This window comes from Schistocerca nitens, chromosome 6, assembly GCF_023898315.1.
Source record: "Schistocerca nitens isolate TAMUIC-IGC-003100 chromosome 6, iqSchNite1.1, whole genome shotgun sequence".
Taxonomy (NCBI): domain Eukaryota; kingdom Metazoa; phylum Arthropoda; class Insecta; order Orthoptera; family Acrididae; genus Schistocerca; species Schistocerca nitens.
Genome location: NC_064619.1, coordinates 184841389 through 184866984, shown reverse-complemented (window position 1 = coordinate 184866984; position 25596 = coordinate 184841389). Strand labels below are relative to the sequence as shown.

General features: G+C 39.1%; 1 protein-coding gene across 9 annotated transcripts in view; it reads right to left on the bottom strand.

Annotated features, from left to right (window-relative positions):
• Positions 1-25596, bottom strand: part of LOC126263090 (acyl-coenzyme A diphosphatase NUDT19) — a 118609-nt gene that overhangs the window by 64812 nt on the left and 28201 nt on the right. The window contains exon 3 of one of the 9 annotated variants that reach the window (XM_049960099.1): positions 20766-20992. The exons of 7 other annotated variants lie outside the window; for them this stretch is intronic. The gene's annotated coding sequence lies outside the window, so the exon portion shown is untranslated. Of the gene's footprint in view, positions 1-2235; positions 3161-20765; positions 20993-25596 lie in introns of all 9 variants that reach the window. One more of the 9 variants, XM_049960098.1, reaches the window with a different exon arrangement.

Sequence of the window (25596 nt, the reverse complement as noted above, 5' to 3'; positions counted from 1 at the left end):
CTGCTTATCTAATGCAAAATTGACTCTACTGAGAAACATTCCACAGCAACAGATCCTTATGCTAAGGCAAACTTAACTCTCATTACCAATCAGACAAAATCATCACTTAGACAAACTATTATTTCACTGTATTCTAGCCTGAATGGCGATATACATACAAGTCTTGCTTACTCTTTCCACACACATTACTCCAGGCAACTATGTTTAAAGTTGTAATTCCTTAATGTTAGAAAAGGCTGTACCATGACACACTTCTATAGGTAGGTAGTTATCTCCATATACTGATTGCACTGAACACAAACACTTCTATTATATCATAATTAATAATAATATCTACTATTTAAGATGATTTTTACTGCATATTGCCTCTGCTGCTGCACTAAGGAGCTGATTACTTCAGGTGGAAATTCTTTAATCATGGTACCAATTTACTTTCTTCCATCCTCTAATGATTCCATTACTTAAAACTAACACAACACATATAAAAACACAGCAGAAACCTTTTCTAAAATATTCCTATACTAAAGCATCGTACAGTACAAAATTACATGAAATTCGAAGACAGGATGTTTCTGATTCACTTATAAACTACAGATAGGATAGGAGAAGAGTTTGACTGCCTCAGGAAATATGAAAAATGAGACAGACAGCAGGGGTAAGCATTATCGCCACATAATGAATCCAACACAGAATGTTGAACCCCTTACTTCATAATTGCACAAGAAATTAGTCTCAAATACAACATCAATGCTGAGATCTTGAATCACCAAGAAACTGTATTTCAACAACTGTCCTGTCAATTCTACATTTAATAGCACCTCTCATTTCACACTCTTTGATAGCTTGCAATCTTTGATAGCTTGCAAGTAGCACCAATAATTTTTATACCAGAAACATGCATTACTACTATACCCTCTGTGCTCTTAATAGATTCAAAATTTGCCTGTGAAATGCCATTCAAATCACTACCACTGTCCAGTAAACACTTAACATGTATTCCTCGTACCCTTGCTGTTATTACACAGTGCCACACTTCCTTTTTACTTACCATGTGATCTTCTTCCTACAACAAATTCTCATTAATCCTTTCCCTGGAAAAAAACTATCATCCTGCTTATCAAAATGAATATCAGACCCAGTCAAATGACAGATAGCATGGTCACCTTCCTCAGTACCACTCTCAAAATCTAACTCTTCATTAGGGCTAATATTATCCTCCTTTATTCTTTCGATACTTACCACATTGCCACCATTCAAATACCTCATCCTCATCACTACTGGATTCGTCATTTCTATCATCATTACAACTACTGTCAGTATCAGACCCACTGTCAGTTTCTCTATGCTTTAGATTTTGTACTTCTTCCACCTTTTTCTCTATTTTAGCCAATTTTGAATCTATATTTTAATTTACTTTTTCCAGTTTTTCCTCTACCACTACTGCACACTTGGTTTTTACGTCTGTTTATAAATCATTTTTAATCTGATCAATCTGGTTGTCAAGTCTAACCCTATTTTCAGCACATTGTTTCTCAAAAACCTCCACCTTCCTATTATTGTCATCACAAAGTTTCTCTCTCTCTTCTACACAGTTACTACTCAATGTTGATTTCTCATTAGTATTATCACAATCTTTTAACTACTGCCTCTAACTTCTAATTTAATTCTGAAAGATTAGAGCTGACTACCTGAATCTCCTTTTTAATTTCTTCCTTCAGTTCATCCTTTAAGCAAACCAACTCAGTTCTAATGCTATCAGTTTTCTTTATCCCTAATAATGTCTTCTTTCATACTATTTTCCACCCTACTAAAGTATTTTTTCATATTATTTCCCATCCTACTAATGTTTTTTTCCACCCTACTAATGTCTTCTTTCATACTCATATTACTCAAGATTTGCCTTAATATTGCTTCCAAATTTCCATCTGCTATAAACTTTTGCCCTTACTGACCTTTGCTACTAGATTCCTCTTCCTTAACCTTAATGACCTCATCCACTTCAGTACTGTTTTCATCCATTTCGCTCTTTACAATAGGACTTTCGTCTCCATCCTTCACAATTACATTCATGTCTGATTTATAACTACAATAGTCTACAGAACCATTCCCACTTAGGTCTTTCTGTCAACTTAAAAACTTAACCTCTACAGCTTTGTCCTCAGTCACACTGTCTTGTTCGTTAAAGCCACTCATTATGTATCACTTAATACAAAACAGCTTTTGCTATTAAATTACCTTATTCTCATTCACTCTCCTTCTACTGCTCTGCTGCTACTGCTACTGCTGCTGCTGCTGCTGCTGCTGCTGTTGTGGTTGTCATCTTGGTCCATCATCTGCATGGCTGTGGCAAGTTGTAATCCTCTTGGCGATGTGCCTTGTTTTTCTCGATCATCTGTGTCCACCTGTGTGCTGATTGGCTGCTCCCATACTCAGTGACTGCTTCCATAGAACCAGCTCACTGACTGGCTGCTGCACCTTCTTCGTTATGAAACCCCAGTGCTGATTGGCTGTATCATCTCTTCCATTTAAATCTGTACGGTAAATCACTTCGAGTTCACACTTCCTAGTCAACCTTCATGAGTTCTAGTTTACTGTGCCCACATACAATACTCCTCACGTTGGAGTACCATATGTAGCGGTTTGCCTACTTTGTTTCTTTGTTTGTTGTCCCGGTGTCAACTTACTGGCTGAAACAATAAGGGGTGGATGTGCAGTAGTGTCTATTATAAATGATGTATCCGACAGATGCACAGTTGTGTTTCACAGTCTTTTACTTTCAATTTTCACAACCCCCCCCACCAATAATACACAGTTATATACGGCCAGTGCACTATTGTTCTAACTTCCCATAAACCTCATTCATAGTTCCCAGGTGAACATCCACTTACTGCTACAGTAGTTTACTGTTGAACATCTACAAGCAGTAACAACTTAACCACATAATTCACATTTCTTTCAGAATAATCAGGTATGTATGGAACAGATACTGTCATTGCTTTAACACACGGCCTGTTGGTGTAACACTAATTTCACTGTTAAGTTGATGCATCATTGTCGTTCTAACCAACACAGGTTCCTCGTCTGAAATTCGGCCATGGACTGACCATCTCGTGACCAAAAATTGGGCCCTTATACATCTTCACAATAATATACACTGAAACTACACATTGTTTGAAGTTTAATTTACAGAAATTACAATTAAAACAAAACTCATTAGATTAATTGAATACATTGAAAAATTGGTTCTTTTTAACAGTTTCTTCTACTGCAAGGGTTAAGCCGAATTATTTGTTTAAATCATGAAACTAACAAATACAGTTATGCAAACAATATGGTGCTTTTGACAAAACTGTTACCATAATTACTTTGGAATTCTGGCTTTGCTAGCATGTTTTTGAATAGAGCCAAATAGATCCTTTATGATTACTATTAGTTGTTCCCCCAAATGTTTAAAATTATTACAGAATTTGTATTTGTTTATACATCAACAATAGAATTTAAGTTACGAAACAATTACTGATTTCACCATATAACAAAAGATACTAACTAGTAATAGTCAAAATAAATTAGAAAATCAATTGCATACATAAAACGAAGCACAAAATTAGATCTGATGTTAAATTCTTTGAAGCTGAGGGCCAACCGTTCTCTTTCATGGAAATGCAGTTGTACTCACACATGTCAATGGTAATTAGTTACGAACAAAATGAATTTTAAAGAGGCAGATGGCAAAACAAGAGGGGAAGTAAAATTATTCCAGCTTGCTTCGTCACAAATGCAATGCCTGTTCCACCACAGACACCGGTCATCTATGTGGGGACCTCACCATCAATAGCACCAGTGCAAGATAAGAAGACTCTTTGATTGGTGGTTGAACTCCCATGAGGGGAGTATCTTTGACATTGAAAGTCTGCTGTATGCTATTGCATTGTGTACACTCATCGTGGTGCATCTCCACATTAAGCAATAAAGTGTGTGTGTGTGTGTGTGTGTGTGTGTGTGTGTGTGTGTGTGGATTCCATTCATCTCCCCTCTGCATTTCACTGAGAATTCTGACCAGCAGCAGTTCCTACAAGAATAACAACTCAACCTTCCCTGTTCCCACCTCAGTACTACACAGCCTTTTATTCCATCGACACACCCACAGTCTTTTTACTTCTTTCCTTTTGTGCCCTCTCCCCTGTACCCCCTCTCCCCCCCCCCCCCTCTGTGCCCACCATCTAACCCCCTGACTGCACCTAGCTGCCCTGTCTTCTCCCCATCTCATGCCTGCATGCTTCCACAAACAGCACTCCACCATCCGCCACTCCTACCCTGCAATCCTTCCCCCTCCCTGTCCCACCAGCCAGACTGCTTCTCCCACCATGGGTTGCTGCTTGTAGTCTGGCCTCAGCAGCCAGAGACAGTGGTCATGTGTGTGTGTGTGTGTGTGTGTGTGTGTGTGTGTGTGTGTGTGTGTGTGTGTGTGTGTGTTGTCTAATTCAGAAGGCCTTTTGGCGGAAAGCTTATTCCTTTAGCAGTCTTGTGCCTGTTTGCGACTCAGCATCTCAACTATATGGTGAGTAGCAATCAAAGTTTTTCACAATATTGTCAGTTATGTAACAGGCTTTTTTTGTATGAAATTACTGTTTATAAGGTTTGAGAAAATCAGCTAGGAAAAATAAGGCTGTTTAGTAATGTATAACATAATCTACAATGTACTTGTTGAATCAAACAATGTAACTTTAGAGTTGGAATGCACATTAATTTTAGAAATCAAAATCATTAGATAATGTAGAAGAAATTAGCACTATTTTAAAAGGAATTGAAAACACGCAAGGAAAATGAGCTAACCTCAAAGGTAAAATCTTGCAGATAAGTGTTGCCATCTGTTGCTGGGTATGGGAACTATCAAAACTGACATTGGTCTCGCCTCTAAGTATCGCTTAGGAGTGAGACCAATGTCAGTTTTGCTAATTCCCATACCCAGCAACAATGGCAAAACTTTTACATTTAAGGGTTAACCTGTATGTCTGTGCATATTCAAATATAACAAAATTTTGTAGAAAAAGAAATTGCATAAGAAAACAAACTGTGCCAAACACTTTGCTCTTTATTGTAAAATTTAGGTGCAACAATAAGTTTTTGTAATTTGTAATTTTTCATTATAGTTTTATAAAAGTATCAATAATGATAATGAGTTTATCATTACGGATTGTTACATTTTTATATAAGAGCTGTTGCAAGGCCAAGAGAGAGATAGGAGTTGTTTGTGAGTGCATTTGAAGTTAGTTAAGGAGAGAGTTATTGAAGTTGGTGTTATGATGTTGTAATTAATTATCCAGGCTGTAAAATTAGTATGAATATGACATGGAAGAGGGGACATTACAAGATTATCTGATGTAAAAACTAGTATTTCATTATGTAGGTTGAAAATATGACCTGGGCATCTCCTAAAAAACTGGCATCAAGCCAATTTCAACACATAAGTATTATTAAAAAATTCAATATATTCTTTTCATCATAATGAGATATCAGTTAATCTGCAACTTGGCTGCAGTTACTTATCTGGCTGTGGATAGGAGTAATTATATCTGAAAGTTCTATGAACAAGCTACTCAACAATAAGGTCACAGAAGAGGAGCTTCTTAAAACAAAGTATGTGAAGAGATCATGTAAATAAACTTGGGGGAAGTTTCATTGGGCCAAAATTTATTAACGAGTTTGAATGACATGGGGGAGGAAAATTGGTGAATCAAATGACTTAAAACTTACAGAATGTGCACAATACAAGTGTTGAACCCATTAACCAAGTTTTACAGCTTTACTACGACTATTCACTGAAATACAAGACTGAAATGGCCAAACTCTTTTTAACACTGACTGTAAGGGTACTTGTCTTGCTGCAAAGTCACTCAATTCCTGACTCTTAAGTACATGATACAGCTGTGCCATACTGCATAACTGAGAGAACAATATGTTTGTCCTCTTAGGTGTTAGTTGCTTGGGACTGTAGAGATCTGCATAGCATTGAATGTGGCCCTGCTCAGCCCATCAGATCTGTGACAGTCTTGTGATCCCTACTGATGTGAGCCATAGCATCACAAACAGCCAGAATTAAAAAGTTATTTCTAAATATAAAGCATAATTGTTCCTATGCACAAAACGTAAGTGATGTAATTCCTATCTACCTTGTGTTGTTGCTACGAAACATATTTGCTTAAACAGACATGTAGTACACTTCATGTCAGCTTGATGTTTGTTGCATGTTGTGTTCATGGTGTTGCAATATTAACTGCCAGCCGTGCAGATAATTAAAACTGGAACATTATTGAGATGAAGTTGAGGCTTCCTAAAGAACACATGGTGTGACAGCTAATGGTTATAGGCACAAACTAGATGAGTTAGAAAACAGGGCAAACTAACAGCAAAGAAATTCAGATGAAAAATTTTACATGAACAATTTTTCAGTTATTAGTTGATGGGATCCGGCACTGTGATTGTGATTAACGTTCTGCCCCTGAAGATATTGTAAATGCTGTCAAGCTTGTTTCTAGATCTTGTTCAGAAGTATGGGTGATGAGTTACATAAACAATTTTTTTTTTTTTTTTTTTTTTTTTTTTGAGAAACAGAGTAACAATCCAATTCCTGGGCATGGAGTTGACACAAGTGAACAAGTAACAGTTCAAGCAAAGGCTGTCACAATCAAGTAATGAAATTATTTTTTAGACAGGAAACTCGATCATCATTTATGTGGAAAGCAAAGGAAAATTCCACTCACCTGCCACAGTATTATGAACAGTTTCATAGAGGGTTATAAAAATAAGACAGTAATCAGTAGAACACTTTCACGAACAATATTTGGTGGGCAGAGCACTAGACTCCAGCCCTGGAGATCCTGAGTTCAATCCCAGATAGGACTGCCCAAGTCCACTCAACCTGTATCAAATGAGCACTGGGGATCACTCCTGAGAGTAAAAGGCAGTCGGGGCACTGGACTTACACCCTATCCCCTTCTAGTGCTGTGGCAAAGAAAGGCTGTACACATTACTTACACTCAAGCCAACAGCCCAGTCAGGCTTGTCCCAGGCTTTAATTTTAGTGCGTTCTATTTCAGGAATAATAATATAAACATGGTAGAAGTATTAAAAAATCAACTGCAAGTATATGTGGTTTGCTTTGGAAAAAATACTATAATCAGGGTGGCAGAGGTATTAATAGCATGTGTAAGTGTATATAAGTGTTCTGTTTCAGGAACAATATTATAATATTGTAACATTCCTATCAAGAGCAATTTGAAGTAAATATGTCCTCTTTCAGGAATAATACTGTGTTCATGTGGGAGTGCTCAACATAGTTTAAAACATTGCTTTTCCTTTAGTTTGAGAGTAGTATTAACAGTTATGACAGACAGTTAGGCAGACATATTAATTCAACTGTTCACCATGTCCCATGGACCCCAACTTGAAGATGAACCTGCAGGGATGTAAAATGACTCAAGCTATACATTAACAAAAGACAATGCAGTCATAGAAACTTAATCTATTCACTGTATTAAAAGCAAGCTATCACTATTCTCCTTAATGCTATTCACACATACTGGGTAATATTAAGCAAGTACAGAAAACGATATTTTGACAAATGCTGCTGCATCTTCAGTTATATTAAATTGTTGCTGTTTATCTGCTGTCGGTAGCTTAATAGTTACTTGATTACACAAAATAGGTAACATCACCTGTAAATAGTGAGTGTTAACTACACAACAAAAGCCACTACTTATCATGTAGTTAAAAGAACTTTTCAATCCTTGAATCTATGTATTCAAAAAATTTTTGGAAAGAGCAGTTAACAGAGAGTGTTTTTTATTTTGTTCTAAATTAGTTAGTAATCCCAGTTTTCTTTTGTTTTACATTAAGAACCTGACAAATACATTTGTACCAGTGTGCATACCTCTACTCTGTACCAAGAGAAGGAGGCAAAGGCTACTAGAAAATAATTTTTACGCCTTGCACTGTGATTTTATAGATCACAGATGATTTGAAACTGATTTTTATTGTCATTTACATAAACCATTAAGGGGAGTCAGATGGTTGTTGGGTTCAAAATTTTTGATTTTTATTTTTTGCACCTTTTTTGTTACGCATATATTTGGGTTTAAATTGATACCAAATTTATTAATTTATGTTGAGTGGTTTCATTTTACAAGCATTTTAGTAACACCCTGCAACACCCACTTTTCATGAACTCAACCTTCTTTTTACTTGCTAGTGACTACTTGTTATAGTACAGCTGTTTGAAATCATAGTTGGTAACACTGATTAAATACTGTTCGCAACAATGATGAAAACAGCTGCCAGTCTACTTTGCTGTTTTCAGTTCTTTGTTTTGTGAAGTTTGTTTATGATATTCATATTTCAGTGTTTAGATCCCAGCAAATAAGTTTATATTATGTAAAAATGCCATGAATACAAAACAAGAAAAGAAAACATGAGTTCAGTGGGGGAGGGGGGAGATGTAACCAAAAACAATTTTTGGTGGGGGGAGATGTAGCCAAAAACAGTTTTTGCATCGTGGTGAATCTGAAGTGGAAGTTCATTGTGAAGGTGAGCCTAGGCCTAGTACTAGTACTGAAGCTGCTTGTGCTTCTAAAACAAGCTCTTCTTCTAAGAAGCTTACCCGTAACTTGGCTAAATATGAGATATATGGAAAAGAAGAAGGTTGCTATGATATCATTAATATCAACAGATTAGGTAGCCTAGTTAGCCAAATTGCAGTGTGCATAAAATGTAAAGGATCCCTTACCGTCTCTACTGGAACCAGGCTAGGCTTACAAGTACCAATAGTAATAAAGTGCAGCGACTGTTCTTTTGAAGTGTCCACTACTAATTCTCCATGCTTACCAGTCACTAAACAATCAGAAGTGAGTGTTCGATTAGCCTATACATTCTGATATATTAGAAAAGGTGAAGAAGTGGCGAAAACTTTCTGTGGTGTAATGAACTTTCCGACTCCGCCAGCTTTCAAATATTACAATAAGATGCTTTGAGATGCTGCAAAGGAGGTCTGTGAAGAGAGTATGAAGGCTGCTGTTGAAGAAAGTGTCAGTGAAAACAATGGTAATAGAGACTTGACAGCAATATTTGACGGATCGTGGCAATGTAGGGGCCACACTTCACTCAATGGAATTGTAACTGCAACAGCAGAAAACACAGGCAAGGTAATTGGTCTTAAAATTTTATCCAAGTATTGCAGATGCGAAAATAGAACGACCAACAATCATGATGCTGAGTGCCTAGCTAACTACTCTGGAGTAAGTGGAGGAATGGAGGTAAAAGGATTGTGGAAATGTTCCAAGAATCGCTGCCGAAATATGGAGTGCGGTACAAGTATTATTTAGGAGACAGGGACAGTGCTTCTTACCCCAAGGTTTGTGAGGCCAAACCATATGGTCACAACTTCTCAATTGAGAAATTGGAATGTTATGGTCACATCCAGTAGCGGATTGGTAGTCGCCTCAGGAAATTGAAACAGAAACTTGGGAAAACAAAACTTCCGAATGGCAAAACCATCGGGGGTCGTGGCTGCCTTACTGGTGAGGCTATAAATCAAATACAACTATATTATGGCCTAGCTATAAGAAGGAATGCTACAAAAACTCTAAAGGACATGAAGGCAGCGGTCTGGGCAGAATTTTTTTATTTGACGGCTACCAACAAAGACACATCTGGACACAGACTATGCCCCAAAGGTGAGACAAGTTGATGCAAATTCCAAAAAGCCCAAGAGAAAAATGAGCCTTATGACCACAATGACCACACTCATCTTCCTTTCGCTGTCATGGAACAAATAAAACCCATATTTAGAGATTTGGCCCATCCTGACCTCTTGAGAGTGCCTACATGGTGGAAAGCAAAATCCATCAGAGTCGTTCAACAATGTTGTATGCTCATGGCTACAAAAAGCAACTTTTATTTTGATGACTAGATTTCAGTTGGGAGTGTACAAAGCTATTACAAGTTTCAATGAAGGAAATTTAGCAAAGTGTAAAATTTTGAGTCATCTAGGCATATCTCCAGGCGAGAACTGTGTCAAGTTTTTGAAAAAGGAAGACGAACTTCGGATTAAAAAAGCAGACAAATCTGTCACAGAAATTGAGAAAAATTGTTGCTGCCACACAGCAAGCAAGAAGAAAGATTGAGGACCAGTTTGAAGAACTAGAAGATCCAGGTAGACCTTCATACAAAGCTGGAATGTAATAAAGTAAGAATAAAATCATTGTTTAATAGTCTTATCTTTAGTTGCATTTCCCTGACAACTGTGTTTTTCAATGGTTAGGAACATTTTCCTTGGCTACTATTAATGTTACCAACATGATTTTTTAAAAATTGTTCCTTATTTGTTAGTTGTTGATTTAAACTGACGAAATATGAATATCTTTTAAAGAACTATGGTATAAATTTAATTAAAGTAAAAAAATTGCAGTTTTTATGGCTACTTTAAAAAAACATTTTTTAAATATAAATTTTTGCTATTTTTAAGACTTATCAGTTTAAAATGAAGATAAAGATATAAGGAACACAATAAAACAAATCATGATAGTATGTCAGTTAGTTAGAGAGAAAAATGTTCCTACAGTCATATAATTTAACATGGCCGAGATAGAACCATCCGACTCCCCTTAAGGAGAAAATATACTGCGAAGTGAGTATAAGAATTTGAAGCTGCTTGAAAAGGCATTTGCAAGGTTTATGATTATCCTTTTTTACACAGTTTTTTTATGCCTTACTTCTGCTGTACAAACACTTTATTTACTTTAGTTTCACTGCCACAGAATATCATTCCATGGGACAAAAGCTTGTGAAAATATACAAAATAAATCAACACTCTTGTCTTTGTTTCAACAAAATGAGAGATGCTTCTAAGGGCAAAACATGTTGAACTGAGCTTCTCTATTAGTTTAAATTCATGTTGACTCCATTTTAACTTGTTACTGGCTTAAACCTCAAGACATTTAACACACAGTGTCTGCTTCTGATGCTAGACCTCAGTTTTGCTCATTTCAAATCATATACTAGGAGTTGTTATGAGATTAAGATGTTAACTGTTAGCTGTGGACCACTTATAGGCTTGTTCAGTTATCAGCTGAGCTGTATCTGATCAGCAAACATTACAGTTTTTTAACTCCCTTTACAATCATTAGATAATCATTAACATAGGTGAAGAACAAGAGTGGAACCATTAGTCATTCTTCTCTCTAATGTCTTGACCCCTTCCATCCCCCTCCAAATCCCTTCAACTCCCCCCATCCGCCCCGATTTGATGTTAGTTTCATGACAGTTTTTCAATAACATGCACTGCTTCCTGTTAAGAAAGTAAGATTTCAGCCATGCAAGACAGATGTTATTAATAACGAAACCTTTAGTTTGCCATTTACAGTTTTGTGGTCCAGCCAATTAAAGGCTTAGGTAATGTTACAAAATATATCATCAGTTTAGCTCCACTGGGATTCTGTTTATGAGATATTGGGTGTCTTTCTCTGTAGTTAAAACTTTACAAAATCTAATGCGAGAGGTCAGTGTTTCATCATTGCCTACTTTCTTAAAACATTTTGAAAAGATTGGAAGGAGTGTAATGCGTCTGAAATTAGAGGCACAGTAGCAGGATACTTACAGAATCAGTTAGTACAAATATGATTCAAATACTGTTCAGTTTGGTCCATACTGGAAGTACAGATAACTATTCTTTTAGTGTATTAAATGAAGAGATACAAAAGCTTTCATAAGTAAAAAGGGCAAATTGTTAATCCCATTGCAATGCTGTGAAATATCAGACTGGTAGATTTAGTATTTCTAACAGAACAGAGTATGTCTCCACAGATACAAGCTGAACCAGCCCAAGGAGGTAGGGAGGGACTACACATCCAAAGCACTCCAATAGTAAGACAAAAACAATTTGAAACATTGTTAAATAAGAAACAAATAAAAATAGCAACCCAAATGAAACTGAGACCCCAGAAAATAGCTCTAGTTGAAATTGTGGCACTTTCAGATTATTGGCCACTTCCTCACAATGGCAGCAAATGTTGCATCCATTAATAAACAACTAAATACAGATGCATTAGATTTAGTTGTGCAAACACTACATGCAATATCAACATTAGTTTGAAAAATACAACCCCCTGGGCAGGCTGTCCAGTGCTGTCCCATGGGATATGGGTGCCCACAAATGCTCATCAGCTCTCCCATGGACAGGTGCAGGTGGGCTAGGCTACCCACCACATAGTCTGGTTTCACCATGTTCTGTTGTGCACAAGCCACTTGGTCTACTCTGCCTGTGGGCACTTAGCCAGGGCAATAGGATCACACAGGCTACAGCTTGGTTCATTGACTGCCCTCATGTCAGCTGTTTGTCTGTGTCTGCAGGCATTTGAATGTTCACAGGTGGTTACTTGAGCTGGAACAGCCTGCCCTAAGGAGATTACAAACTTCATCAGGTAACAAAAAATTCTGCCGGTTGTTTCCAGTAGAATATTTAAAACGTGTGCTGACTTGATACCACTATCCTTAAGCTATCTTTGTAACCAATCGATTACTCGGGACATATTTCCTGACATTATATTACCAAATATGCAGCAATCAGTCACAAAATCATGTTTTATTTATTCACTTTTGCAAATCATGTTTGACCTCTGCTTAAGACAGTATTACTACTCAGGGCACATATTGCTGAAAGCACCAATGATGGCTGTTAATCAGTTGAAATTGATTTGCAAAAGTGAATAAATAAAACATGATTTTGCAACTGGTTGCTGCTTATTTGGTAATTTTATGGTTTATGGCCACTGCACAACTTGGGAACCACATGGAGCCCACCATTCATATTTCCTGACAGTCTTAAATATGCTGTAGTAACACCGATCTATAAAATTGAAGTAAACAAACCATTTATAGTTACAGAACTACTCCATTCTTTCCAGTTGTGTCACAAGCACTTGAGAATATGGTCTATGAAGTAACACTGATGCATTTAGATTAGATTAGAAGCAGTTTTTGTTCCATAGACCCAAAAATGAGATGATTCTCATGGGTGTGGAGCATGTCAGACAGGAAATTTAGCTGACTTTGTCAACTGCCTCTCAGATTGGTTTTCATAAGGAATTCTCCACAGAGAAAGCAATACAAAACTTCACAAATGTAGTCCTGGCACACTTAAACAACAAAAATTATCCTACTGGTGTATTTTGTGACTCACCAAAGCCTTCGACTGTGTGGAGCATCAGTGTTACTTCATAGACCATATTCTCAAGTGCTTGTGACACAACTGGAAAGAATGGAGTAGTTCTGTAACTATAAATGGTTTGTTTACTTCAATTTTATAGATCGGTGTTACTACAGCATATTTAAGACTGTCAGGAAATATCTGGGAGTATGCGTGCGGAACAATTTGAAGTGGAATGATCATATGAAATTAATTGTTGGTAAGGCTGGTACCAGGTTGAGATTCATTGGGAGAGTGCTTAGAAAATGTAGTCCATCAACAAAGGAGGTGGCTTACAAAACACTCGTTCGACCTATAATTGAGTATTGCTCATCAGTGTGGGATCCGTACCAGATCGGGTTGACGGAGGAGATACAGAAGATCCAAAGAAGAGCGGCGCGTTTCGTCACAGGGTTATTTGGTAACCGTGATAGCATTACAGAGATGTTTAATAAACTCAAGTGGCAGACTCTGCAAGAGAGGCGCTCTGCATCATGGTGTAGCTTGCTCGCCAGGTTTCGAGAGGGTGCGTTTCTGGATGAGGTATCGAATATATTGCTTCCCCCTACTTATACCTCCCGAGGAGATCACGAATGTAAAATTAGAGAGATTAGAGCGCGCACGGAGGCTTTCAGACAGTCGTTCTTCCCGCGAACCATACGGGACTGGAACAGGAAAGGGAGGTAATGACAGTGGCACGTAAAGTGCCCTCCGCCACACACCGTTGGGTGGCTTGCGGAGTATAAATGTAGATGTAGATGTAGATGTAGATGTGGACCACAAACTTCTACTTTGCAAACAATGGCATTAATGGCAACCCTCCTGCATGGATGGAGGCATACCTTCATAACAGAAAGTATAGGGTCTCACTGTCAGACTATTTGACAGGTATGAAAGTAACCTCAACATGCACGCCCGGCTAGCCATGTGGTCTAACGCGCTGCTTCCTGAGTGGGAAGGCATGCCGGTCCCCAGCACGAATCCACCTGGCGGATTTGTGTCCAGGTCCAGTCAGTGTGCCGGCCAGCCTGTGGATGGTTTTTAAAGCGGTTTTCCATCTGCCTTCACAAATGTGGGCTGGGTCCCTTATTCTGCCTTAGTTACACCATGTCGGCGATTGCTGTGCAAACACTGTCTCCACGTAAGCGTACACTATAATTACTCTACCAAGCAAACACTGGGGTTACACTTATCTGGAATGAGATGTTCCTTCCTTGGGGGAGGGGGGGGGGGGCGGATGTCCACTGGGGTCCAAACTGCACAATAACCCTGGGTTCGGTGTGGGGCGGCGATGGGGTGAGTGGACTGCTGTAGACTGTTGTGGGGTTGTGTACTACTGAGGGCTACAGTGGGCACAAAGCCTCTCCATCATTGCTAGGTCCCCAGTTCAATACATACATACAACTACAACATATTGTTGTTGTTGTTGTGGTCTTCAGTCCTGAGACTGGTTTGATGCAGCTCTCCATGCTACTCTATCCTGTGCAAGCTTCTTCATCTCCCAGTACCTACTGCAACCTACATCCTTCTGAATCTGCTTAGTGTATTCATCTCTTGGTCTCCCTCTACGATTTTTACCCTCCACGCTGCCCTCCAATGCTAAATTTGTGATCCCTTGATGCCTCAAAACATGTCCTACCAACCGATCCCTTCTTCTAGTCAAGTTGTGCCACAAACTTCTCTTCTCCCCAATCCCATTCAATACCTCATCATTAGTTACGTGATCTACCCACCTTATCTTCAGCATTCTTCTGTAGCACCACATTTCGAAAGCTTCTATTCTCTTCTTGCCCAAACTAGTTATCGTCCATGTTTCACTTCCATACATGGCTACACTCCATACAAATACTTTCAGAAAAGACTTCTTGACACTTAAATCTATACTCAACGTTAACAAATTTCTCTTCTTCAGAAACGATTTCCTTGCCATTGCCAGTCTGCATTTTATATCCTCTCTACTTCGACCATCATCAGTTATTTTACTCCCTAAATAGCAAAACTCCTTTACTACTTTAAGTGTCTCATTTCCTAATCTAATTCCCTCAGCATCACCCGATTTAATTTGACTACATTCCATTATACTCGTTTTGCTTTTGTTGATGTTCATCTTATATCCTCCTTTCAAGACACTGTCCATTCCGTTCAACTGCTCTTCCAAGTCCTTTGCTGTCTCTGACAGAATTACAATGTCATCGGCGAACCTCAAAGTTTTTACTTCTTCTCCGTGAATTTTAATACCTACTCCGAATTTTTCTTTTGTTTCCTTTACTGCTTGCTCAATATACAGATTGAATAACATCGGGGAGAGGCTACAACCCTGTCTCACTCCTTTCCCAACCACTGCTTCCATTTCATGCCCCTCGACTCTTATAACTGCCATCTGGTTTCTGTACAAATTGTAAATAGCCTTTTGCTCCCTGTATTTTACCCCTGCCACCTTCAGAATTTGAAAGAGAGTATTCCAGTTAACATTGTCAAAAGCTTTCTCTAAGTCTACAAATGCTACAAACGTAGGTTTGCCTTTTCTTAATCTTTCTTCTAAGATAAGTCGTAAGGTTAGCATTGCCTCACGTGTTCCAACATTTCTACGGAATCCAAACTGATCTTCCCCGAGGTCCGCTTCTACCAGTTTTTCCATTTGTCTGTAAAGAATTTGCGTTAGTATTTTGCAGCTGTGACTTATTAAACTGATAGTTCGGTAATTTTCACATCTGTCAACACCTGCTTTCTTTGGGATTGGAATTATTATATTCTTCTTGAAGTCTGAGGGTATTTCGCCTGTCTCATACATCTTGCTCACCAGATGGTAGAGTTTTGTCACGACTGGCTCTCCCAAGGCCATCAGTAGTTCTAATGGAATGTTGTCTACTCCCGGGGCCTTGTTTCGACTCAGGCCTTTCAGTGCTCTGTCAAACTCTTCACGCAGTATCTTATCTCCCATTTCGTCTTCATCTACATCCTCTTCCATTTCCATAATATTGTCCTCAAGTACTTCGCCCTTGTATAAACCCTCTATATACTCCTTCCACCTTTCTGCCTCCCCTTCTTTGCTTAGAACTGGGTTGCCATCTGAGCTCCTGATATTCATACAAGTGGTTCTCTTCTCTCCAAAGGTCTCTTTAATTTTCCTGTAGGCAGTATCTATCTTACCCCTAGTGAGACAAGCATTTGTCCTCTAGCCATCCCTGCTTAGCCATTTTGCACTTCCTGTCGATCTCATTTTTGAGATGTTTGTATTCCTTTTTGCCTGATTCATTTACTGCATTTTTATATTTTCTCCTTTCACCAATTAAATTCAATATTTCTTCTGTTACCCAAGGATTTCTATTAGCCCTCGTCTTTTTACCTACTTGATCGTCTGCTGCCTTCACTACTTCATCCCTCAGAGCTACCCATTCTTCTTCTACTGTATTTCTTTCCCCCATTCCTGTCAATTGTTCCCTTATGCTCTCCCTGAAACTCTCTACAACCTCTGGTTCTTTCAGTTTATCCAGGTCCCATCTCCTTAAATTCCCACCTTTTTGCAGTTTCTTCAGTTTCAATCTACAGTTCATAACCAATAGATTGTGGTCAGAATCCACATCTGCCCCTGGAAATGTCTTACAATTTAAAACCTGGTTCCTAAATCTCTGTCTTACCATTATATAATCTATCTGATACCTTTTAGTATCTCCAGGATTCTTCCAGGTATACAACCTTCTTTTATGATTCTTGAACCAAGTGTTAGCTATGATTAGGTTATGCTCTGTGCAAAATTCTACAAGGCGGCTTCATCTTTCATTTCTTCCCGCCAATCCATATTCACCTACTATGTTTCCTTCTCTCCCTTTTCCTACTGACTAATTCCAGTCACCCATGACTATTAAATTTTTGTCTCCCTTCACTACCTGAATAATTTCTTTGTCTCGTCATACATTTCATCTATTTCTTCATCATCTGCAGAGCTAGTTGGCATATAAACTTGTACTACTGTAGTAGGCATGGGCTTTGTGTCTATCTTGGCCACAATAATGCGTTCACTATGCTGTTTGTAGTAGCTAACCCACACTCCTATTTTTTTATTCATTATTAAACCTACTCCTGCATTACCCCTATTTGATTTTGTATTTATAACCCTGTAATCACCTGACCGAAAGTCTTGTTCCTCCTGCCACCGAACTTCACTAATTCCCACTATATCTAACTTTAACCTACCCATTTCCCTTTTTAAATTTTCTAACCTACCTGCCCGATTAAGGGATCTGACATTCCACGCTCCGATCCGTAGAACGCCAGTTTTCTTTCTCCTGATAACGACTTCCTCCTGTGTAGTCTCTGACCAGAGATCCGAATGGGAGACTATTTTACCTCCGGAATATTTTACCCAAGAGGACGCCATCATCATTTAACCATACAGTAAAGCTGCAAGCCCTCGGGAAAAATTACGGCTGTAGTTTCCCCTTGCTTTCAGTCGTTCGCAGTACCACAACAGCAAGGCCGTTTTGGTTAGTGTTACAAGGCCAGGTCAGTCAATCATCCAGACTGTTGCCCCTGCAACTACTGAAAAGGCTGCTGCCCCTCTTCAGGAACCACACGTTTGTCTGGCCTCTCAACAGATACCCCTCCGTTGTGGTTGCACCTACGGTACGGCTATCTGTGTCGCTGAGGCACGAAAGCCTCCCCACCAATGGCAAGGTCCATGGTTCATGGAGGGAACTACAACATGGGGGAACAAAATATGTGGGATCAATACTGGGTCTACTCTTCTTCCAGTGACTTTAAAAGACAGTTCAATAATTTTAACATTTGCTGATGGCACAAGGGTTCAAACTCAACCTTGCCAAAGACTTCCTAGCAGATTAAAAATGGCTGTTGAACTTGTAGTCAAATCCACCAACTTGCCTTTCACAGTTGCCCTGACTGAACTACACAGACATGACCTGCCCTCACAGCTTTACCACAACAGTACCTCCTCTCTTGCCTCCCAAATTTCACAGAAGCTCTCCTGCATACCTTACTGGACTAACACTCCTGGAAGAAAGGATACTACAGAGGAATGGCTTAGCCACAACCTAAACGATTTTTTTTCTAATAAGAAATTTTCACTCGGTGTGAGAATGTGCCACGTTTTAAAACTCCTGGTAGCTTCTGTGAAGTTTCAAAACAATTCACACGCTACTACAGAATGAAAAATTCATTCCGAACAACTCTGATAATGGCTACACAGACCTGCTAGTGCCAGAAGTAGACATTAATGGTATGCTGTGTATAAACTCCTTTTGAGATCTAACTAGACAGTAAGTTGAAATGTAGTCAACACAAATATAAGCTAATCAAGAATACAGTTCAGTATTTTTAGCTCTTGGAAGCATCTCTCATTTTGCTGACTTAAAGACAAGAGTGTTAGCTTATTCTGCATATTTTCACTCCTTGTCATTTAGAATGATCTTCTGGGGCAGTGCAATAAAGTAAATAAAGTGTTTATTCATTTGAAATGAACTGTGAGAATATTGTGTACTGTATATAACTTTACATCTCACATAAGCATCTTTAAGGCTCTTGGGATTCTTAAGCACACTTCTCAATACATACACAATTTGATGATTTTTGTCGCTGATCTGTAGTTGACTACACAACCACAATACAATTAAATAACAATAATTTTCATGTCGATGTTGCCTTCTTGTTTAGGATTCAGAGTGATGGAAAGGTAGTCAACAATATTGTGTTTAACACATTGTGAATTGTGGTTTATTCATCTCATAACAAGCATATGCTAATCATTTGATTAGAGTACAGAAGACTTGTCAAAATATGGTTAATACAATTTCACTGATTAGTGAGATTATAGTGATGAGATGGAGCAGTATTTAAACATTAAGTAACTTTTTTGTGAAAAGATACCTTTACATATTTACATAACAAGACAACTGATAAACTACATCCTCCTCAAATTTCAGATAATGCTTCATGAAATCTTCAACTGAATATTAGCATTGCTGAAGTAGCATATCATGTAGCTTTCATTAAAGTGAATATAGGTTCAGACTTAGAATGTTCTTTGCTTTTAGTTTGTTGTAAATTTTCATTCCTATATACTGGAGAGCCTGAGGCTATAAGTTAAAACAACAAGCAAGAGCATAAAATTTTCTTCATTTCTTGTATTGTGCATGTGATCAAAGCAGTTCTTGTTGCATAATTCTAAATTCCTACCTAAAAAAATGATAATATCATAGATATACAGGGAGGACAGTGTTAATAATTTCATATTTTTAATGGATACACAGCACATATGTTCCTAATAATTCTTTTCTATAATTTCAGTATGTGCATTAAGCTGTTCAAACTTCACTAAAAAACTATATTGTACCTTATAATTAACTGGTGTGCTATTTTCCCTATGGCCATGTGTTCTTTTCTTCTTTTTTTTCTTTTTAACTAGACATCCCACATGTTTACTCCAATTTAAATTCTTGTCTAGGTTTAATCCTAAAAGTTTCATAGAATCCACTTCTTATAGAATTTGATTTTTATGGTTTCTTTTAATTTCCTGGGGTGTTGACTGTTTTGTTCTGAAATGGATCACATGGGTTTTGGGATGTTCTGGGTTAATCTATTTCTAAATGATCTATTGTACTAATGACTCACACAGGAGAGTTTCTGGTTCATGCTCCTCAATTAATACAGGTGTTTCATCTGCAGATAAAACCAGTGGGGCATTTATATTGATTGACAGGTCATTAATTTAGAACAGAAACAATATAGGTCCTAGCACAGAACCTTGAAGGACATATTGTGTTACTGTCTTCTATTTAGAAGAATAATTTCCTGCATTTGCAGAGACACCGCTCTTTGTTTCCTATTGCACAGGTACACAGTAAATCAATACAGAACACTGCCCCTAATTCTATGACTGTCAAGTTTATGGTTATGAAGTGCATGATTTACTGAGTCAAAGGCTTTTTTGAGGTCACAAAATATCCCTGCAACTCCATTCTGATTGTCTAATGATGTACTAATCTTGTCAACAAACTTGTTAATTGCAATTTCTATATTGTAAGCCAAATTGATTTTTCAAAATAATCCCATATTTTTCAATAAAATTTTGAATCTGGATGGCAGAGCTTTTTTGAATACTTTTGACAGGACTGGAAGAAGAGATAAGGGACAACAATTTCCATGTCCTCTCTTGACTCTTTTTTGAACAGCAGTATAGCACCTCTGGAAAATGTCCACGTTCAAAAGAATGGTTTGTTATTATAAATTGTGGGTTTCCTATTATTTTAAGCACAAACTTGAGAACTTTTTTGGGCATCCCATCCCAACCTGCAGAATTTTTGTTTTTCAGTGTTAATATAATATTCCCTACCTCTGTTTCTGACACCCTTTTATTTTGTGGAGCATTCAGAGATTTTATCTAGTCTGAAACGAACATTTTGCTAAGTGTTTTGGAACCAAATCTCTCAGGATGTAAATCCTCTTTCTCCATTACCACTTTCACCATTTACTACTTAAGAATTTATCAGGTTCTCTAAATACAGATCCTTACCTATTGCAATGCTGCTTGATACTGGAATTTATTCTTGCTATGTACATTTTGCTTTCTGACCATCTACATATAATGCCTCTTTTTATAATCCTGGAAGCTTCTGGAAGATTTTGTACAAGTGTCTTGCCATTCAAATCATGTTTCTTATCTCGCTGACAATTCCTTCTTCACTGCTCCTTCAAAGAGAATTTGCCCCACGTGTATGCTGGATTTGTCTCTTGAATGTTCTTCCAAGCATAACATAAATTAAGAAACTGTTAATCCCAACCTTTCCAAAAAAATTAAAACATACAACAAGAGCCATTTTTTCTACAGATTAACCATTCAGTTAGATTCAAGGATTAAAAAGTTCTGTTAGATGCATGGCAAGAAAAGCTGTATGACTAGCAGTAATGTACTGCATACAGAAGCAGATAGCTATATGCTCTGAGACATTCTAGTATAATCAAGTTGTAGGAAGTGTTACACTACACTGGTAGTAAACCACTATTAGAGATGACACACTTGGATCAAAAGAACACTCCTCATTAAACAGAGAACAAGTACAGAGCATCTAGTCAATTGTGTGTCCAGCTTGCACTGAAGTCATGTAGCACTGTTACAAAGACTCTCACACCGCCAAAGATGTTTGATCGCTATTGGACAAATGTCCACACAGAGAGTCCACTGGAAGTATGGAGCACAGTGAGGTGTGGTGGACAGTTTGCATCAATAGGCATGGGAGGACTGTGTACTACTGTTGTTTACAGTAGCACAGGTGTGTCGGACCAGTCGGGCTATTTGTAATGTCTAGCAGAGGGCCCGACCGGTCCATTTGTCATGGAGCATGCAGGAATATATGTGACCAATCACATCGTGGCTAGTGCTTGAGCTTGGCATGATTGGACCATTTCTCACAGAGGAAGAAGTAGTGCAGCAGATGCTGTACAGGTGACAGGAGGTGAGGTGTTGTGGTGGTCATCTGGCGCAACAGTACCATGACATTGGAGGTATGGATGGGTCAGTCAGCTTGTGTGGAGATGCAACAGCATTTCATAACTCTTGTGGCAGCTGAAGTGTTGTGTAGTATGTGTTGGTGTAGTGGTTGCTGAGGTGGGGATCATCATCATCCAGCGACAATGCAGGAGGTCCATCTTCCAGTATCTGTGCCAGTCTGAGGCAGTCAAGGAGAACAATGGTAGGTTTCATGCTAATCAAAATGTCAGAGGTATACATTCCAGATTTGAGCACTTTTTACGGTCCCAAGTAAGGAGGTTGCAATATGGGATGTATTGTGTCATTGGGCGAGATCACCCAGTCACAGTGTTTGAGATCTCTTTGATGACTATCTTCAGTGCAGAATGTGGCATCAACAGGGCGATCTGTATGTGTGACGTGATTTTTGATGCACTTACCAATTGTGAAATACTAAACTCTCTGATGTCAGCTATGCACAGAGTATAATCTACAGGGAGTACAAGGGTTCTCCATACACTGCTCTGTCAAGCGAAGCCTGAAGGTCTTCTTCATATGCAGCCCACATGCCTATTAGGAGCCATGGAAGTGCCTCAGTCCATGAGCCCCTATGGCACACGAAGCTGCTTTCATTGCTCTATGCCATCTCTGCACCAGGCCATTGCTTTATGAGTGGTAAGCAGTGGTGTGCATATGGTCGATCCCACAGAGGCAGCAAAGAGTGTTGAAAAGGGCTGACTCAAACTGTCTGTCCTGCTCAATCATAATATGGTCAGGTACACAAAAGCATACAATCTATAGTCTGACAAAAGTCCCTGCAAGGATGTCTGCCCTGATATCACAGGAGGAGGCCACCTCCCCCAGTGAGCCTTTCTATCAATGGCAAAGAGAATGTAACGAACTCCTTTGAACTCGGGAGTTGCCTGACAATGTCAATGTGGACATGTTTGTAATGTCCTGTTGACATGAGAAAATTGCCTAATAGAGGTTAAGCATTATGCCCTGCTTTGTTCTGTTTGCAGGGTAAACAGCATCATGCCTAGAGGCACCAGTCCTGTTTTACTATGCCACACAAAACAGTCTGTAATCAGCCATTTCTTGCCCTGGCATCAGGATGACTAAAGTTGTGAAATCCACCAAATACCATGTGTCACATGTTGAGGGAGACCAATGGTCATAGTTTCCCCACAGGGACAGACGTCACACAGTAATATGGTGGTTGTCGACGGCAAAGTACTTCCATCAGTGAGTATCTGAGTGGTGGCAGGATCATTTGTTTATTCTTGTGCTATACATTAATATTTATATTGTAGGGAGATTGCAGAACCAGATGAGAAATAATAGGCAGTGGTATTACCACCATGCATGTTTCATTTGTCGGTTGTGTATTGGCCGGTAAGATTGAAAAGATGGAAACATCAGGGGCTGGTGTCTGTTGTGAGTTACAAATGGCATTGATCAAGGGCTTATGATCTGTAAATATTGTTACCTGGCAGCCTTCAGTGACTTCCTGAAAAAACCCACAGCTGAGTAAATTATGAGCAGCTTACAGATGAATTCTGACTACTTCCATTGCATGGCTGATAGTTTCTTGAAGAAAAAGTAAAGTGATTATGGCACACTATTAACAATCTGTTGAAGAACTGCTCCAATTGCAGTGCACTCATATCATTTTAAGTGTCAGTTGTGCAGTCATTTGTCAGTGTGCCAATGCAACAGCTTGAATGAGACAATTATTAGAGTGGCGAAACGTTTCCATCATTTCTGGGGTCCAAGGTAATTTCCTTTTCTCATGTTTATCATTGCCTTTCAATGCATTTATTACTGGGATCTGCAACTTGGCTGCCAGTGGGAGGTGTTGCCAGTAAAAGTTGATAATCCCGAGGACTCACCATAGGTTGTGGTATGTTTCCAGGCAAGGAAGGTCTGGCACAACCAGCATACGTTTAGTTGTCAGTTTGATGCCAGCAGTGTTAAAGAGTGTGACTGAGAAAGATGACTTCCATCTGCTGAAGTTGTGATCTCACCTAATTAATGACCACTTCACCCTTCTGCAGCGTGACAAGAACTCCGGAATGTGAAAAGTGAGTATGTCATCAAGATAACTATAGTAGAAGGGGAAGCAGAAGAGGAGACAATCAATGAACCACTGCCAAGTCTGCACAACATTTTTTATGCCCATATGGCATAAAGAGATGCCCAATAGTGCAAACAGAGTTATAATGGCAGTCTTTTGGATGTCATTGGGGTGCATCGGTATTTGTGGGTAGGCATGCTTGAAATCAACTGTGCTGAAAATTGTAGTGCTGTGAGGGTGTGCATGAGATCCTGTACCTTGAGAAGGGGGTAGCTGTCATGAGCTGTTTGAGAAGTGAGAACCTGAACCGCCACACAATCTGGTAGAGCCATCTTCCTAGCAATAAGCTTGATTCTGGAGGCCCAGGGATAATCTGAAGGGCAAACAATTCCACTTGAAGGAGTTCATTAACTACAGATTTGGGAAGTTTTAGATCTACAGTGGCTAACTGTCATGGGTTTTTTAACTGGGGTCCATCTGTGGTTGCCATGAGATGCATTTTTCTGTCACAAACAGCACAGATGTGCATGCATGTATGCATGAGGGTGGCGGGGTCAGGAGCATTGTTAATAGACACAGCACACTGCAGTTGTCTGACCTTGAGGTGGCTGTTCAGTGGTTGGTGCCATCTGTGTTGGCATGGTGTATGCTGGTTTGATGCTTTATCCGAGAAGATATCCAAGAGCAGCAGCTGAGACAGGCATGTGTGTGTTAGATATTCTGATGGGCTGAAAGTGATTTGGTGAGGTGTTGTGGGTTGGAGTGCTTACTGCGACCTGCTCATGGAATTTTGGTACCCGCAAGGGTCCTGATATTTGTGTGCAGCATTGCCAAATTGCATATGATACCAGCAGACAGCAGGACCTGGAGTCAGTGCAGGATGCATGACACTTTTACATGTATAACTTCAGGTGCTGGTGAACACTGCTGCGTAGGCAGCAGGGAGCACTGTGGTTTGTAGTGATTGTGGCTCTTTATGTCCGGCTGGCTGCGTTCATGCAGTGCAAGGTGTGGAATCTGCCACATGCGTCACTGAGTCGAATCTTTGGACACTGTTACTTTTTGCTGTGGCGAATGAGAGTGAACATTCTGTCAGCCATAACCAAGCGCCATCCAATTGGCTCTGTCTTATTCACGATCATGGTGAGCTGTAGGTCTGTTGGTAGCTTGATCAACCATATGGCATCTGATATAAGAGCTGGATCAGCAGGGGTGTGAAGATGCTGCCAGAGATGTGACTGTCTATACTCCGCCAGAGGAAACTTGATGATATCATAAATTTGTTCCAAGTGGCCCACCAGGTGGCTGATCAGATGCATATACTTTGGTTACTCGTCAAAAATGCTCATTGTCTGAAAAATGCACTCAATGATTGTGAACCACAAGCTCAGATTCTTGGAATTGAAGAGTGGCAGTTTGAGCTGAGTGTCACCCAAACATTTCAATTTACTGATGGTCGCACTGTTTCTGTGAAGTGTGTGAGACAAGATGGCTGCCAATTGTTCATGCTAAGTTGGTTGTCGCGTGACGAATTGCAAACATTGAAATACATTGTGAGTCATGGAAGCCATGGGTGATGCAAACATGGTGTTGAGAGATGATTACAATTGAGAAGGTACTCTAAGGAGTCTGTTGAATTCACTAGATTTAAGTCAATTAACAGGTTCATCATATGCCACCATTGCTGCTGCAGTGCCATGCCACTGCTTGCTAGCCATAATGAAAACAGATTATTCGCACACTCGGTTTTCACAGTCAGATTCACACACTGTCCATATTGATCCTGCACTGCATTCCTCT